The sequence below is a fragment of the Arachis duranensis genome, chromosome 1 (genome assembly GCF_000817695.3).
Source record: "Arachis duranensis cultivar V14167 chromosome 1, aradu.V14167.gnm2.J7QH, whole genome shotgun sequence".
NCBI lineage: Eukaryota > Viridiplantae > Streptophyta > Magnoliopsida > Fabales > Fabaceae > Arachis > Arachis duranensis.
In genome coordinates, this window is record NC_029772.3 from 10,244,853 (window position 1) to 10,264,213 (window position 19,361).

The following is a 19,361-nucleotide window of genomic DNA, read 5'->3' on the forward strand; positions in this document are numbered from 1 at the left end:
TAACTCCTAAACTAAAACATTTCATCTCAAATAATGTCTCAATTTACACATATTTTACTTTACGTGTCAACAATTATAAGATATATCGTCCACCAAATAACTAAAATATAACATTTTTCCTCCATAAATTATTATACATTGCATTAAACCAAACTAATTGCATTTTAAAGATATTTATGACAATACAATACGATACCACATATACTAACTTTAAATGATATAATCACTCTTATAACTAAAATTTCTTAAATATTCATAATGTAATGACATAATCACATATGCATTCATCAACCCTAATAAAAATAGTCCATCAAACCTCATGCAACAAAATTTAACATTCTTATATTCAGCCTATTATTATTATTATTCAAATATGTTTAATAACAAAAAAATATTAGTTAAGAATTGTTAAAAATTTTTATTTAATATTTATTCATTATTATAAAATAAGTTCTGACTTTTTTTTACCTAATATTATCAATTATTATTATTATCATCGTTGCCATTATTGTTGTTGTTGCTATTATAATCTCTACTATTTTTCTTCCTGTTATGCCACTCTTTTCAATTTTCCGCTCATTTAATTAGTGTTAGTTCCATCAATATGGTTTTTGTTTACCATCAACTAATTTTTTCCAGCTTTAGTCATTGCTACTAATATTCTTCTTTTGTGATTGATTACCAAAAATTAAATTGATCTTAAACTCGTAACATCTTTCTTTTGATTATAAAAAACAATAAAACCCATATCCACATTTTACATAAAAAAAACAATAGGCCCATGCAAAAACGGCCCACAAATCAACATATTTAATATTAAGATTAATTTAAACTAATCACAATAAGATGGATGACAACATAACGTCGAGTTCTGACTTTGATTCAATAATTGTCGACGTTCCTCTCAGCATCAATGCCACGTGTATAGAAGTAGCTTCAACCACGTACTTTCATCACCTAAATAATCAATATGCGTTCATCACCATAGTATTTATTTCCAAATTTACGTGGCAACAAAATCGTGTCCCTCCGAGTCCTAGCAAAATTTCATTGTCATTGTCACTACCATCCTAAATTGGAGAAGACAATCAGAACACCTTCGTTCCTCACCAAATAATTTTTCCTATTTAATCAAATCGATTATACAGAGTAGATAATCGTTGAAAGCGTCTCGGTGTCCACTACCCGTAGTCTATTATCGTTGCTCCACGAAAAACATAGGTATGCTATTCCCAGTTTTTCAAATTAGAATTTTTTGGTCCTTTGTTGTATGTTCTCTATAGTTTTTATTGGTTGAGAAATGTTAGAAATTTGGATTAGAGTTAGGAGTAGGATTAAGATTTCTATTGTTATAGTGTTATCTATTTATTATCTGTGGTTACATAGAATGGTATCTTAGATTATATTGTCTTTCTTACAAGGATGACCACCATCCATATAACTGTCTATTAATCATAGAAGAAGGCTTGAGAGAGGTCCCTGTGAAAAGCTTGTGTATGTTGGTGGGAAAGTAACAGAGATTAAAAGAGTTAATGTGGATACTCTCAATAAATTTTTCATAAGCGATTTACTGAAGAACATTAGGTATACGTCTATCATTGATTTTATTGGCTAGAACCTGGTAAGGAGTTTGATAATAGGTTGAAATTGTTGAGGGCTGATATGAACATAGTTAAAATATATGAGACACCTATGAAGAATGGCAACAAAATTGTGTTATATATAGAGCACCCTGTGAATGATGCTATTATGGTTGAAGAGAATATAACTCCAACAAAGATGAGATTGAAAACTTGTGCAAAGAGGATTCCAACTCCAAAGAAGACTCCAAAAAGAAGACTTATAGTTGTTGAGGATGATGATGATGCTAAAATACTGGGTCATGTATAAGTTTTGAGGGAGGGCCATGGTAGAGGAGAGGCCCAGAATAAGGAAGAGTCCCATGAAACAAGTAACTAGGTTGAAGTTAAGACCCAAAAGGAGAACAGTGGCAATGTGGCCCAACAAGGACCTCAATAACCACCTCCACCAACCTATTCATCAAAACAGATGTCTCATCTTTCCATAATACCTATGCAACCAGATGAACCACCATCCAATCAATCCCAGCCTTCACAACACCCCAATGAGTGAAACCAGCAGCCAATATCTACTGTTACTTCAACATCTCTAAGTACAATTTTTGCCTCGGGATTCAATCAGAATGAAGCTCAAGGAGCTGAATAAGTAACACAATACATTCTACAACTATATAGGAACTCATTTTCACATTCAAACCCTGAGTCAGACCCAATTCTACCCTTTGGTATAAATAGTACTCCCTATAATAATGAAACCATCCCAGATGAGCATGTTGAGGGAAGATTTAAGGTGAACAAGAGAAGATTAATAAAGAGGCCTTTCCCTATTGGACAATCCTTCGTATCAACCCTAATCCCGACAAGCCTCTAACCTTCTATGTCCCTGCTGATGTGGAAGAATTCTCTGATAAAAATGTTAGATATATCATTGCTTTGAGTCAGAAGAATTGAGAAGCATATCAAGTGATAAAGATGCTAATCAATATCCAGTCTTTTCTCATAGCAATGTCGATGCTCCTGTTAGCCAACTCCAGTTGGAGTTGGGGATGGAGTTTGAAACACCTCAACCATTTCAGAAAGATAGTTCGAAAATTCAACATCAACATTGAAAGGAGCATATTTTTTCTTAGATGTGATTCAACCAAAAGCAAAGTTATATGCTATGATGAGAAATTTCCTTGGCAAATATACTATGCTAAGAGATTTTTTCCTCTGAGTTATCAGATGAAGACATTTGTTAATGAACACACCTGCAGCAGAGACAACCGTTATAAGTCAGCTGATAGAAAATGGATTGTAGATGAATTAAAGGAGAGAATAAGAGTCCAACCAAATTTGCCAGTCAAAGAGGCTGACCAATTCTTTAAAGATGAGTATGATGTGCTGATCAATAAAAAAAATTTACAGATCAATGGTCAAAGCAAAGGAGAGGATAGAGGATTCTGAGGTTGCTCAATATGCAAGACTCCGTGATTACGCAAACGAGATACTAAAGACTAATTCGGGTCCATGATGAGAATTCACACCAATTCATGATTTGATTTAAACCCTCTATTTCTTAGAATTTATGTATGTTTTGATGCCTGCAATAAGGAATTTTTTGGAGGATGCAAACTATTTATAAGGTTAGATGAGACTTTTCTCAGAAAGTACAACAGGGGGGTCAATTGCTTACAACCATAGGACCTAACACAAATAACCACATATACCCTATTGCCTATGTAATTGTAGAATATAAAAACAAAGAGAGTTAGAAATGATTTTTAGAGATACTAAGAGAAGAATTTTGGAGATCTAGACCAAACAGGTTTAACTTCATGTTAGATATACAAAAAGTACTTAATATACTTATTGAATTTAGTGACTTAGTGTGATGACTGATTTATTAATTTTTTAATATGTATGATTTGTATAATTAGTGAGACCATTTATAATGAATTATTCTATTTATTGATATGTATTATTTGTAGAATTGTGCTCCTATTATTGATGTGTATTAATTTCAGAATTTGTCGCTGTTTTTGGTTTAGTATAGTAATTTGTATTAGTTTTTCATTTCATTGATTTAAATAAGTGAAGTAACCATGATTTTTATTATTAGTTATGCCGTTTGCTGTTAAGGGTTAAAAAGAAGTGGAATGACAAGTAGATAAAAATGTGTACGTGAGCATGTGCCAATGCCATTACAACCCAAGACTTCAATGCTGCTATGAAAAGACTTAAAAAAGATCAATACTCAGACTTAGCATTCGAAAGTGATATTCCGTGATTACAAGGTAAGTTTCTTATTTCATAAATATATTTTATCAGTATTTACATCTTTTAAATAGTAATTTATTCTTCAATTTAAATTTCCTTAATTGATTTTTCAAAATTTTTAATCTATAACAATCTCATTTTTAATTATATATCATAATTGATTATTTCCTTAATAGAATAATATAGTAGAAAATTGATTAAAAAGCTCACACCAAAAGGCATCTTGTATGTTATAGGTTTCTCTCCCAACTCAAACTATTAAACTATTTTATATTTGAGATTGATTCTCATTATATCTCAATTACTTCTACGAATTGATTTTTTATAATAAATAAATTTCAAAGTGATTACATTCTAAAATATATCTTATAATTGATTTTTTTTCTTAATTAATAGAATAATGTATTAAATTTTATTATTAATTATTGATTCTTTCCTTATTCATTAAATCTCATTATTAGCTTTCTACAAATCTCAATATCATTACTCTTTTTAGAGATACAAATGGAGTTTAGTATTAGAATAATATAATGATGAAAACCACGATAATGATAAAAGAAATGGGTTTATGGTAATTATTCTAATATCATTTTGTCAAATCTTACCCCTTTCCAAAATAGATTGCTTTATTTATCTTTATATATATTTGCACTTTTATTTTCATTATAAGTTATATAATAAAAAGTAAATAAAATAATAGTAATTTATAATCTTAAAAATTATATAATTAAAAATTATTAACATAAACATAACATTTAAATGTATCTCATTTCAATTATTTTAATCAGCTACTTCTAATTATTCTAAATTTAATATATATTAGTGTGTATATACTTTTTTCCAAATATCCTTTAATCTCTTAACAATTAACATGTTATATTTTTAGGAATTTTTTGCTAGGACAACCGTTAAATTCCAAATATCTTCTTTACTAACGAAATTGTCATTTTTATATGAGATCCATCAAATTTAGCAAGTAGTTAGATCATTTTTACATGTAAATCTAAAAAATAATATTTGAAACTGTTTTCTGACATACTTATCATTTTTTGTTGGATATCCAAAATATTAAAAAGAAGAGGCTACATATACTAAACCGAATTAACATGATGAGGTCATCTTTTGATGCTAGTCATCTAACACAAATTTTGTTATTTTGTAAGACTCAAATTTAAAATATTTACTTATTTATGTAGATATAAAAGGAGTATTTAACCTTTGAAGAAAAAACTAATGAAGAGTATTTGACAATCAAATTAATTTTATTATAAAATAATTAAGTTATGAAAAATATTATTATAAAATAAATATTTTTTTAATATAATTTTATACTTTCACAAAACAACATTGTTGTTTGTGTTCAAAAACGATATAAGATTTTTATGACTCTTTAGAGATAAAATTTTGTTATTAACTATAATATATTCAAATTGATAATTCTTTAAAAACCAATTTAAGATACTAGTGTATTACCAAAAATATAAGTAGAAATATCTTATTATTAAATTTTTAACTTACCATAAGATAAAATAAATTTTTAAGAAAAAATTTAAATTTAAGATCAAATCTCTTATTCCAAAAAACTAATATCTTTTTTACAAATATAATTTATTATTTTAACACATTGTAAATAAAGATTATGTAAACAAATTAATGATCACATAAAATTTTTTTATTAATTGTCAGCAAACTAAATTTAGAAAAAATATATCCTATTTGATAGCAACAATTATCAAGATTTTTTAGATATAAAAATTTGTTGAAATTGAATTTTTTTTGAAACAATTTTTTTATATTAGTGTATAGTAAAAATGTTTTAAAAAGAAATAGTTATCAAAAGTATACTAAAATAAAGTTTACTCTAAGACAAATAACTTTTTTAAAATATTATTTTATACATTCATAAAATTATATTATTTTTTTGTGTTAAAAAAATCAATTTACTATCTTAACATATTGCAAATAAAGATTATGTAAACAAATAAACAATCACATAAAAAATTTTATTAATTGTTAAAAAACTAAATTTAGAAAAAACTTATCTATTTGACTATAACAGCAATTCTCAATACTTTTTAGATATAAAATTTTGTTAAACTTAAAAAATTTAAAACCAATTTTGGATATTAGTGCATCAGTAAAAATAAAAAATAGGATTTCCTATTTTCTCTTTTTATTATTAAAGATTAAATCGATGAAAAATTCTATTCCAAATAAAATCTAATAAGTTATTAAAAATAATACTATTTTATACTTTCACAAAAATAACATTGTAATTTGTGTTAAAAACAAAATTAATTTATCATTTTAACACATCGCATATAACAATTATTTCAGCAAATTAGTGATCACATGAAAAACTTGTATTAATTGTTAGCAAATAAATTAACAAAAAATCTATGTGTTTGATAGCAATAATTTTTATGACTTTTTAGATATAATGGAACTAATATATTCGAATTGAAATTTTTTTTTTAAAAATCAATTCAGAATATTAGTGTATCACCAAAAATATAAGTAGAGATTTCTTATTATTAAATTTTTAACCTATCAAATTTTAATTTAAGATAAAATCGCTTATTTCAAAAAATTAATATATTTTTTAAAAATCTAATTCATTATTTTAACACATTGTAGATAACGATTATGTAAGCAAGCTCATGATCACATAAAAAAACGTTATTAATTCTCGATAAACTAAATTTAGAAAAAATCTGTTCTATTTGATAGCAACAATTATCAAGTTTTTTTATACATAAAATTTTGTTGAAATTGAAATTTTTTTAAAACAAATTTTTTATATTAGTGTATCAATGAAAATATTATAAAATGAAATAGTTATTAAAAGTGCACTCAAGTAAAGTTTACTCTAAGACAAATAATTTTTTTAAAATACTATTTTAAACTTTTATAAAATTACATTACTTTTTGTGTTAGAAAAATCAATTTATTATTTTAACATGTTGCCGATAAAGATTATGTAAGCAAATTAACGATCGCATAAATTTTTTTATTAATTGTTGACAAACTAAATTTAGAAAAAATTTGTCTGATCCACGATAACAACAATTCTCAATAATTTTTAGATATAAAATTTTGTTAAACTTAAAAGAATTTTAAAACCAATTTTGGATATTAGTGTATCAGTAGAAATAAAAAATAGGATTTTCTATTTTCTCTTTTTATTATTAAAGATTAAACCGATTAAAAATTCTATTCAAGATAAAATCTAATATAAGTTATTAAAAATAATATTATTTTATACTTTCACAAAACAACATTGTTATTTGTGTTTAAAAACAAAATTAATTTATTATTTTAATACATGACAGATAACGATAACTTATTAATGATCACATAAAAAATTGTATTAATTGTCAATAAATTCAATTAACAAAAAATCTATCTGTTTAATAGCAATAATTTTTATGACTTTTTAGATATAACATTTTGTTGGAAGTAATATATTTGAATTGAAATTTCTTAAAAAATCAATTCAGAATATTAGTGTATCACCAAAAATATATGTTAGAAGTAATATATTTGAATTGAAAATTTTTTAAAAATCAATTCAGAATATTAGTGTATCACCCAAAATATAAGTAGATATCTTTTATTATTAAATTTGTAACCTACCAAATTTTAATTTAAGATAATATCTCTTATTCCAAAAAACATATTTTTTTAAAAATCTAATATATTATTTTAACACATTGTTGATAATGATTATGTAAGCAAATTGATGATTACATAAAAAATTTTATTAATTGTCGACAAATTCAATTTAGAAAAATTTTCTTCTGTTTGATAGCAATACTTATCAAGACTTTTTAGATATAAAATTTTGTTGAAGTTGAAATTTTGTTTGAAACAAATTTTTTATATTAGTGTATAAGTGAAAATGTTTTAAAATGAAATAGTTATCAAAAGTATACTCAAATAAAGTTTACTCTAAAACAAATAACCTTTTTAAAATACAATTTTATACTTTCATAAAATTATATTATTTTTTTTGTTGAAAAATCAATTTAATATTTTAACATGTTGTAGATAAAGATTATGTAAGTAAATTAACGATCACATAAAAATTTTATTAATTGTCGACAAACTAAATTTAGAAAAAACTTATCTGTTCGACCATAACAGCAATTCTCAATACTTTGTAGATATTAAAATTTTGTTAAACTTAAAAACGTTTAAAACCAATTTTAGATATTAGTGCATCAGTAAAAATAAAAAATAGGATTTCCTATTGTCTCTTTTTATTATTAAAGATTAAATCGATGAAAAATTCTATTCCAAATAAAATCTAATAAGTTATTAAAAATAATACTATTTTATACTTTTACAAAACAATATTATTATTTGTGTTAAAAACAAAATCAATTTATCATTTTAACACATCGCAGATAACAATCATGTTAGCGAATTAGTGATTACATAAAAAATTATTATTCATTGTCAGCAAATGAAATTAACAAAAAATCTATGTGTATGATAGCAATAATTTTTATGACTTTTTAGATATAACATTTTATTGGAACTAATATATTTGAATTAAAAATTTTATAAAAACCAATTCAGAATATAAATATATTACCAAAAATATAAGTAGAGATCTCTTATTATAAAATTTTTAATCTACCAAATTTTAATTTAAGATAAAATCTTTTATCCCAAAAAATTAATATCCATTTTAAAAATCTAATTTATTATTTTAACATATTGTAGATAACAATTATGTTAGCAAATTGATGACCACATAAAATTTTTTATTAATTGTCGGCATCTAAATTCAAAACAAATTTGTTCTTTTTCATAGCAACAATTATCAAGACTTTTTAAATATAAAATTTTGTTGAAATTGATTTTTTTTAAATAAATTTTTTGTATTAGTGTATCAGAAAAATGTTTTAAAATGAAATAGTTACCAAAAGTATATTCAAATAAAATTTACTCTAAGACAAATAACTTTTTTAAAATACTATTTTATATTTAGTGAAAACTCAGCTGCAGTCAACTTTACGTAAAATTGATAGTTAAGAGTCGTTAAATGATTTAACTGATTTTATCAAATTTTCATTTAACGGCTATCAGGTGACTACATCTGAGTTTCCACCTTTATACTTTCATAAAATTACATTATTTTTTTGTTTCCACCTTTATACTTTTATAAAATTACATTATTTTTTGTGTTAAGAAAATCAATTTTTTATTTTAACATGTTGCAGATAAAGATTATGTAAGCAATTTAATGATCGCATAAAAAGTTTTATTCATTGTCAACAAACTAAATTTAGGAAAAACTTTTCTGTTTGACGATAACATCAATTCTCAATACTTTTTAGATATAAAATTTTGTTGAAGTTAAAAAATTTTTAAAACCAATTTTGGATATTAGTGTATCACTAAAAATAAAAAGCAGGATTTTTTTTATCTCTTTTTATTGTTAAAGATTAAACCAATAAAAAATTCTATTGAAGATAAAATCTATTTAAGTTATTAAAAACAATACTATTTTATACTTTTACAAAAGCACATTGTTATTTGTGTTAAAAATATCATTTTAATACATCGTAGATAACGATCATGTCAAAAAATTGTTAATCACATGAAAAATTTGTTAGCAAAAATTTTATGACTTTCTAGATATAAGATTTTGTTGGAATTAGTATATTCGAATTAAAAATTTTTAAAAATTAATTCTGAATATTAGTGTACCACTAAAAATATAAGTAGAAATCTCTTGTTATTAAATTTTTAACCTACCAACTTTTAATTTAAGATAAAAATTAAATTTAAGATAAATTTGAAATGTAAGATAAAATTTCTTATTCCAAAAAGTTGATTTTTTTAAATTTAATTTATTATTTTAATGCATTGTAGATAACGATTATGTAAGTAGATTGACAGTCATATAAAAAATATTATTTTTGTCAGCATACTGAATTTAGAAAAAATCTGTCGTATTTGATAACAACCATTCTCAAAATTTTTTGGATATAAAATTTTGTTAAAATTAAAATTAAGTTAGAGATCTCTTATTATTATTAAAGATTAAACCGACCAAAATTCAATTCAAGATAAAATCTATTTAAGATAAATTTTCAATTCAAGATAAAATTTCAATTTAAGATAAAATCTCTAATCATGAAAAAATATTTTATTTTAAAAAAATAAAATAGTTACCGAGCGTATCACTCAAGTGAAGTGAGAATTATTGTTCACAATCACACACAGAAACGTACAAGAAACGAAACTACTTATATAATAATTATTATTTAATAATTAACAAAATAAATAGAAATAATTATAATTATTTGTTATTTCATATGATTGAAGCAAGACAGCGTTGTTCTCTCTCTTTCTCCGCACATTTCAAGAGCTTAAAATCATTTATAAAAATTATTGCACACCTGCTTGCGATTTTTTGGCCGGATTCTTCTGGCTTTCTCCTTTAGCTTCGATTGCCTGCGCTTCATAGCTAATGCTTCATTTTGTTCTTGAAGAATCGCCAAAATGTCCTCCTCATTACTGCATGGTATTGCCCCTGATTCGACCTCCAATTTTCAAGCTTCTTTATTTTCGGCCATTTCTTCTTTCCGGCTCCGGATATTGTTGCCTCTGCACAGCACGGTACCTTCGTCTGTATCCATCCCTGCTTCAGTCCCATCTCTTTCTTGGTCTTCTTGTTCTGTTACTTGGCCATCATCATACATTGCTTCTAACCCTGCCGCCACAGTCCTGCCCATAGCGCCCAAGCAATCTGTTTCTTCATGGGGTTCTTCGAACGGACATCTCCCATCCTTCTCGTTCCTCTTCATATTCCTGCCCAAGCCTTAATGGAAATCGAGCTGCTGCACGGGTGTTGCGCTTCCTGGGCCCTGATCTTGCTGCTCGTTGCTGCGTCCATGGTCCTCATCTACAGTGTGCAAAACCGTATCATCAACCCCAGCTGCCTCCCCGTCGTTTGCCTCAACCGACCCGAAACCGTGCGTCGCCCAGTGCTGACGTTGCGCGGCTTCAATCTCTGGCGAACGCATCCCATCTTTTCTCCTCCGCAGCCGTTGAGAACCCTCTAGGAAGCAGGCTTCGTTTGCTGTACCTTCGTCTACCCGAGGCGGGCGCGCTCTTGTAGCTTCCTCATACAGCCGGGTTGGGTCGCCCACCAGGCCTGCCTTGACCGGTCTAGGGAACCCAATATCTCCCTCAGCTGGTCTTTTTTGTTTTTGTATTCGCTATTCCTACTTTTTAACACATAGGACCTGCTTGCAATAAGCCTAGTAACATTCTTTCTATAAGCATTTGAAATCTCATTATAGAGTCCCTCGTAATTGCATGACAATGTGCAATCGGAATCAATCTCCTGGATAATTGCAGTTGGCCCCGCCGAGATTTTCTTCCCCTTCGTTAGAGCGTTATCACAGCCTTCATAATGATAGTTTGAATTTTGAATATTCCATTCATTCAATTCGAAGGCCAAAGTTACTACTTTGCCCTTTTCCTGTTTATCCTCCAATTGTTTCTCCACCATAATCCCTGCCACCGGATCCACCTACCCACCGTCGACTCAGCGCCGTTACCGGCTATTGGCCTTATTCCAACCTATTGCCTATCTTCCGTGGCCCCTATCTTCTTACCTTGTTGGTTGATCTTCTTCTCCGGAAAGCATTCCTCCTTATATACCTCGTTACCTACCTCCTTCACTAGAACATCAAATTCGCTCGCTCCAATAGTGACATGAATCCACCCGTTGATCTTATTGAACATACAAGTATCTATTAGGACGCGGCTAACACTAAACGAGTTACACATTTCGGTTAAGGTATCACACTTTACCACCTCACCCCCATTGACCTCCTAATCTTGTAAAAGTCTCTGTTGAACAAGCGTGCAAAGGTACTCTATAGCATTCCAACCATATTCTTCTAGTCTCGCTCATCTCAGACTCGTCCCATCTCCATACCATATGGAACAATTTTAAAAGATCGTTCATTCTGAATGTGTAGGCCTCCTCCGCATTAGCTAATGTGTCAAACGTTAATATTGCTTTGTATTCTCCCATCTCTCTTACGTGCGTGACGCACAACCATTCATTATGAACCGTTTGACGTAGTGCTTGAAAGTTGATCATCTTCTTTGTGCTCCCCGCTATACTCCTTTGTAACCAAACAATATTTTCTTTTGCCACCGGTATTTTGATTTTCCTCGACCATCCATTGCTATTTGGGGCCTTGATCTGCGCAGTCCTTGCAGGCTTATCGACATGCTCCTCCGGCTTCCTGACGTTCTTATGCTGCTTGGGTCTATCTTTCTGACCTTGTCTTATGGGTTCCTACACTCCTTTTCTTCTGATGTCCTTCGGTTTAGACTCAGATTTTCTTCTGTATTTTGCTTCTGATACAAATAATCTTTTACCTCTCAACACCATGTGGTTCATGTTTGCAACAGCTTTCAGTGCTCCCGCCTTTGTAGTGTACCGAATAAAAGCGAACAGATAGATCTATCCATTCTTGCTCTTTCGCGCAAGGTAAATGTCTATAATTCTGCCCATCCAATTGAACAAACTGAAAAGTTCACGTTTTGATATATATACCGGGAGATTATCAACGAAAACGGAGAAGGATTCTAACTACAATCGATGATACTCTTCTTTGTTCCAAATCTTAGGATCCTTACCTTGTTGGTTTGTTTGCCTATTGCTACCCTCCTAGTGTTTGCCCACCCAGTGTTTTCCCGCCTCTCTCTCTCTCTTTTCTCATCTCTCTCATTTCTTAATTGATACATAAAAGTCCAAATCCAAATGAATGCTATTCGATCATGCAGTGCGTCATATTTTCATGCTATTAAAAATAATACTATTTATACTTTCACAAAACAACATTGTTATTTGTGTTAAAAAAAAATCAATTTATCATTTTAACACATCGCAGATAACAATCATGTTAAGGAATTAGTGATCACATGAAAAAGTTGTATTCATTGTCAGCAAATGAAATTAACAAAAAATCTATTTGTATGATAGCAATCATTTTTATGACTTTTTAGATATAACATTTTATTGGAACTAATATATTCGAATTGAAAATTTTTTAAAAACCAATTCAAAATATAGATGTATCACCAAAAATGTAAGTAGAGATCTCTTATTATTAAATTTTTAACCTACCAAATTTTAATTTAAGATAAAATCCCTTATCCCAAATGCTAATATCCATTTTAAAAATCTAATTTATTATTTTAACACATTGTAGATAACGATTATGCAAGCAAATTGATGATCACATAAAAATTTTTATTAATTGCCGGCATCTAAATTCAGAACAAATTTATTCTTTTTGATAGCAACAATTATCAAGACTCTTTATATATAAAATTTTGTTGAAATTGATTTTTTTAAACAAATTTTTATATTAGTGTATCAGGAAAAATATTTTAAAATAAAATAGTTACCAAAAGTATACTCAAATAAAGTTTACTCTAAGACAAATAACCTTTTTAAAATACTATTTTATATTTGTTGAAAATCCAGGTGCAGTCAACTTTACGTAAAGTTGATAGTTAAGAGTCGTTAAATGATTTAACTGATTTAATTAAATTTCATCTAACGATTATCAGGTATCAACTTCACGTAAAGTTGACTGCATCTGAGTTTTTACCTTTATACTTTCATAAAATTACATTGTTTTTTGTGTTAAAAAAAATCAATTTTCTATTTTAACATGTTGCAGATAAAGATTATGTAAGGAAATTAACATTGTATAAAACATTTAATTAATTATCAACAAATTAAATTTAGAAAAAACTTTTTTGTTCGACGATAACATCAATTCTCAATACTTTTTAGATATAAAATGTTGTTGAAATTAAAAATTTTTTAATACCAATTTTGGATATTAGTGTATCACTAAAAATAAAAAGTAGGATTTCTTTTATCTCATTTTATTGTTAAAAATTAAACTAATCAAAAATTCTATTGAAGATAAAATCTATTTAAGTTATTAGAAACAATACTATTTTATACTTTTACAAAAGAACATTGTTATTTGTGTTAAAAATAAAATCAATTTATTATTTTAATACATCGTAAATAACGATCATGTCAGCAAATTGTTAATCACATGAAAAACTTGTATTAATTATCAACAAATTAAATTAATAAAAAATCTATCTAATAATAGCAATACTTTTTATGACTTTTTAGATATAAGATTTAGAGCTAATATATTCGAATTGAAAACTTTTAAAAACTAATTCAGAATATTAGTGTATCATTAAACATATAAGTAGAGATCTCTTGTTATTAAATTTTTAACCTACCAAATTTTAATTTAAGATAAAATAAATTTAAGATAAAATTTAAATTTAAGATAAATTTGTAATGTAAGATAAAAAATTTTATTCCAAAAAGTTGATTTTTTAAAAAAAATTAATTTATTATTTTAATGCATTGTAGATAACGATTATGTAAGTAGATTGACGGTCATATAAAAAATATTATTTTTGTCAGCATACTGAATTTAGAAAAAATCTGTCGTATTTGATAACAACCATTTTCAAAATTTTTTGGATATAAAATTTTGTTGAAATTAAAATTTCTTTGAAACAAATTTTGATATCACTAAAAATATAAGTTAGAGATCTCTTATTATTAATAAAGATTAAATCGACCAAAATTCAACTCAAGATAAAATCTATTTAAGATAAATTTTCAATTCAAGATAAAATTTCAATTTAAGATATATCTCTAGTCATTAAAAAATATTTTATTTTAAAAAAATAAAATAGTTACCGAGCGTATCACTCAAGTGAAGTGAGAATTATTGTTCACAATCACACAGAGAAATGTACAAGAAACAAAACAACTTATATAATAATTATTATTTAATAATTAACAAAATAAAGAGAAATAATTATAATTATTTGTTATTTCATATGATCGAAGCAAGAGAGCGTTGTTCTCTCACTCTCTCTCTCTCTCCGCACATTTCAAGAGCTTAAAATCATTTATAAAAATTATTGCACACCTGCTTGCGATTTTTTGGCTGGCTTCTTCTGGCTTTCTCCTTCAGCTTCGATTGCCTGCGCTTCATAGCTAATGCTTCATTTTGTTCTTGAAGAATCGCCAAAATGTCCTCCTCATCACTGCATGGTATTGCCCCTGATCCAACCTCCAATTTCCAAGCTTCTTTATTTTTGGCCATTTCTTCTTCCCGGCTCCGGATATTGTTGCCTCTGCACAGCGCGGTATCTTCGTCTGTATCCATCCCTGCTTCAATCCCATCTCCTTCTTGGTCTTCTTGTTCTGTTACTTGGCCATCACCATACATTGCTTCCAACCTTGCCACCACAGTCCTGCCCATAGCGCCCAAGCAATCTGTTTCTTCATGGGGTTCTTCGAACGGACGTCTTCCATCCTTCTCGTTCCTCTTCATATTCCTGCACAAGCCTTCATGGAAATCGAACCACTGCACGGGTGTGGCGCTTCCTGGGCCCTTGTCTTGCTGCTCGTTGTTGCGTCAATGGTCCTCATCTACAGTATGCAAAACTGTGTCGTCAACCCCAGCTGCCTCCCCGTCGTTTGCCTCAACCGACACGGAACCGTGCGTCGCCCAGTGCAAACGTCTTCAATCTCTGGCGAACGCATCCCATCTTCTCTCCTCCGCAGCCGTTGAGAACCCTCTAGGAAGCAGGCTTCGTTCGTTGTGCCTTTGTTTACCCGATGCGGGCGTGCTCTTGTAGCTTCCTTATACAGCCGGGTTGGGTCGCCCACCAAGCCTGCCTTGACCGGTCTAGGGAGCCCAATATCTCCCTCTTTCAGCTAGCCTTTTTGTTTTTGTATTCGCTGTTCCTACTTTTTAACACATAGGGTATGCTTGCAATAAGCCTAGTAACATTCTTTTCATAAGCATTTGAAATCTCATTATGGAGTCCCTCGTAATTGCATGACAACGTGCAATCGGAATCAATCTCCTGGATAATTGTAGCTGGCTCCGCCGAGATTTCTTTCCCCTTCGTTAGAGCATTATCACAGCCTTCATAATCATAATTTGAATTTTGAATATTCCATTCATTCAATTCGAAAGCCAAAATTACTACTTTGCCCTTTTGCTGTTTATCCTCTAATTGTTTCTCCACCATAATCCCTGCCATCGGATCCACCTACCCACCGTCGGCTCAGCACCGTTACCGGCTACTGGCCTTATTCCAACATGTTGCCTATCTTCCGTGGCCCCTATCTTCTTACCTTGTTGGTCGATCTTCCTCTTAAGAAAGCATTCCTCCTGATATACCTCGCTACCTACCTCCTTCACTAGAACGTCAAATCCGCTCGCTCCAATAGTGACATGAATCCACCCGTTAATCTTATTGAACATACACGTATCTATTAGGACGTGGCTAACACTAAACGAGTTACACATTTCGATTAAGGTATCACACTTTACCACCTCACCCCCATTGACCTCCTAATCTTGTAAAAGTCTCTGTTGAACAAGCGTGCAAAGGTACTCCATAGCATTTCAACCATATTCTTCTAGTCTCGCTCATCTCAGACTCGTCCCATCTCCATATCATATGGAACAATTTTAAAAGATCGTTCATTCTGAATGTGTAGGCCTCTTCCGCATTAGCTAATCTGTCAAACGTTAGTATTGCTTTGTATTCTTCCATCTCCCTTACGTGCGTGACGCACAACCATTCATTATGAACCGTTTGACGTAGTGCTTGAAAGTTGATCATCTTCTTTGTGCTCCCCATTATACTCCTTTGTAACAAAACAATATTTTCTTTTGCCACCGGTATTTCAATTTTCCTCGACCATCCATTGCTATTTGGGGCCTTGATCTGCGCAGTTCTTGCAGGCTTATCCACATGCCCCTCCGGCTTCCTGTCGTTCTTATGCTACTTGGGTCTATCTTCTTGACCTTGTCTTATGGGTTCCTGCACTCCTTTTCCTCTGATGTCCTTCGGTTCAGACTCAGATTTTCTTCTGTATTTTGTTTCTGATACAAATAATCTTTTACCTCTCAACTCCATATGGTTCATGTCTGCAACAGCCTTCAGTGTTCCCGCCTTTGTAGTGTACCGAATTAAAGTGAACAGATAGATCTATCCATTCTTGCTCTTCCGCGCAAGGTAAATGTCTATAATTCTGCCCATCCAATTGAACAAACTGAAAAGTTCACGTTTTGATATATATACCGGGAGATTATCAACAAAAACGGAGAAGGAATCTAACTCCAATCGATGATACTCTTCTTTGTTCCAAATCCTAGGATCCTGACCTTGTAGGTTTGTTTGCCTATTGCTACCCCTCCTAGTGTTTGTCCGCCCAGTGTTTCCCCACCCCTCTCTCTCTTCTCATTTCTCTCATTTCTCAATTAATACATAAAAGTCCAAATTCAAATGAATGCTATTCGATCATGCAGTGTGTCATATTTTCATGCTATTAAAAATAATACTATTTTATACTTTCACAAAACAACATTGTTATTTGTGTTAAAAATAAAATCAATTTATCATTTTAACACATCGCAGATAACAATCATGTTAAGGAATTAGTGATCACATGAAAAATTTGTAGTCATTGTCAGCAAATGAAATTAATAAAAAATCTATTTGTATGATAGCAATAATTTTTATAACTTTTTAGATATAACATTTTATTGGAATTAATATATTCGAATTGAAAATTTTTTAAAAACCAATTCAGAATATAAATTTTTTAAAAACCAATTCAAAATATAGATGTATCACCAAAAATGTAAGTAGAGATCTCTTATTATTAAATTTTTAACCTACCAAATTTTAATTTAAGATAAAATCCCTTATCCCAAAAAACTAATATCCGTTTTAAAGATTTAATTTATTATTTTAACACATTGTAGATAACGATTATGTAAGCAAATTGATGATCACATAAAAAATTTTATTAATTGTCGGCATATAAATTCAGAACAAATTTATTCTTTTTTATAGCAACAATTATCAAGACTTTTTATATATAAAATTTTGTTGAAATTGATTTTTTTAAACAAATTTTTATATTAGTGTATCAGGAAAAATATTTTAAAATAAAATAGTTACCAAAAGTATACTCAAATAAAGTTTACTCTAAGACAAATAACCTTTTTAAAATACTATTTTATATTTAGTGAAAATTTAGGTGCAGTCAACTTTACATAAAGTTGATAGCTAAGAGTCGTTAAATGATTTAACTGATTTGATTAAATTTTCATCTAACGGCTATCAGGTATCAATTTCACGTAAAATTGACTGTATCTGAGTTTTTACCTTTATACTTTCATAAAATTACATTGTTTTTTGTGTTAAAAAAATCAATTTTCTATTTTAACATGTTGTAGATAAAGATTATGTAAGAAAATTAACGATTGTATAAAATTTTTTATTAATTATCAACAAATTAAATTTAGAAAAAACTTTTTTGTTCGACAATAACATTAATTCTCAATACTTTTTAGATATAAAATTTTGTTGAAGTTAAAAAATTTTTAACACCAATTTTGGATATTAGTGTATCACTAAAAATAAAAAATAGGATTTTTTTATCTCTTTTTATTGTTAAAAATTAAACCAATCAAAAATTCTATTGAAGATAAAATCTATTTAAGTTATTAAAAATAATACTATTTTATACTTTTACAAAAGAACATTGTTATTTGTGTTAAAAACAAAATCAATTTATTATTTTAATACATGGTAGATAACGATCATGTCAGCAAATTGTTAATCACATAAAAAATTTGTATTAATTATCAGCAAATTAAATTAATAAAAATCTATCTAATAATAGCAATAATTTTTATGACTTTTTAGATATAAGATTTAGAGCTAATATATTCGAATTGAAAATTTTTAAAAACTAATTCAGAATATTAGTGTATCATTAAACATACAAGTAGGATTTCTTGTTATTAAATTTTTAACCTACCAAATTTTAATTTAAGATAAAATAAATTTAAGATAACATTTAAATTTAAGATAAATTTGTAATGTAAGATAAAATTTTTTATTCCAAAAAATTGATTTTTTTAAAAAATTTAATTTATTATTTTAATGCATTGTAGATAACGATTATATAAGTAGAGACGATCATATAAAAAATATTATTTTTGTCGGCATACTGAATTTAGAAAGAATCTGTCGTATTTGATAATAACCATTCTCAAAATTTTTTGGATATAAAATTTTGTTGAAATTAAAATTTATTTGAAACAAATTTTGGTATCACTAAAAATGTAAGTTAGAGATCTCTTATTATTATTAAAGATTAAAACGACTAAAATTCAATTTAAAATAAAATCTTTAAGATAAATTTTATAAAATTTTAATTTAAGATAAAATTGCTAGTTATTAAAAAATACTTTATTATAAAAAAATAAAATAGTTACCGAGCATATCACTCAAGTGAAGTGAGAATTATTGTTCACAATCACACACAAACAAACGTACAAGAAACAAATCTACTTATATAATAATTATTATTTAATAATTAACAAG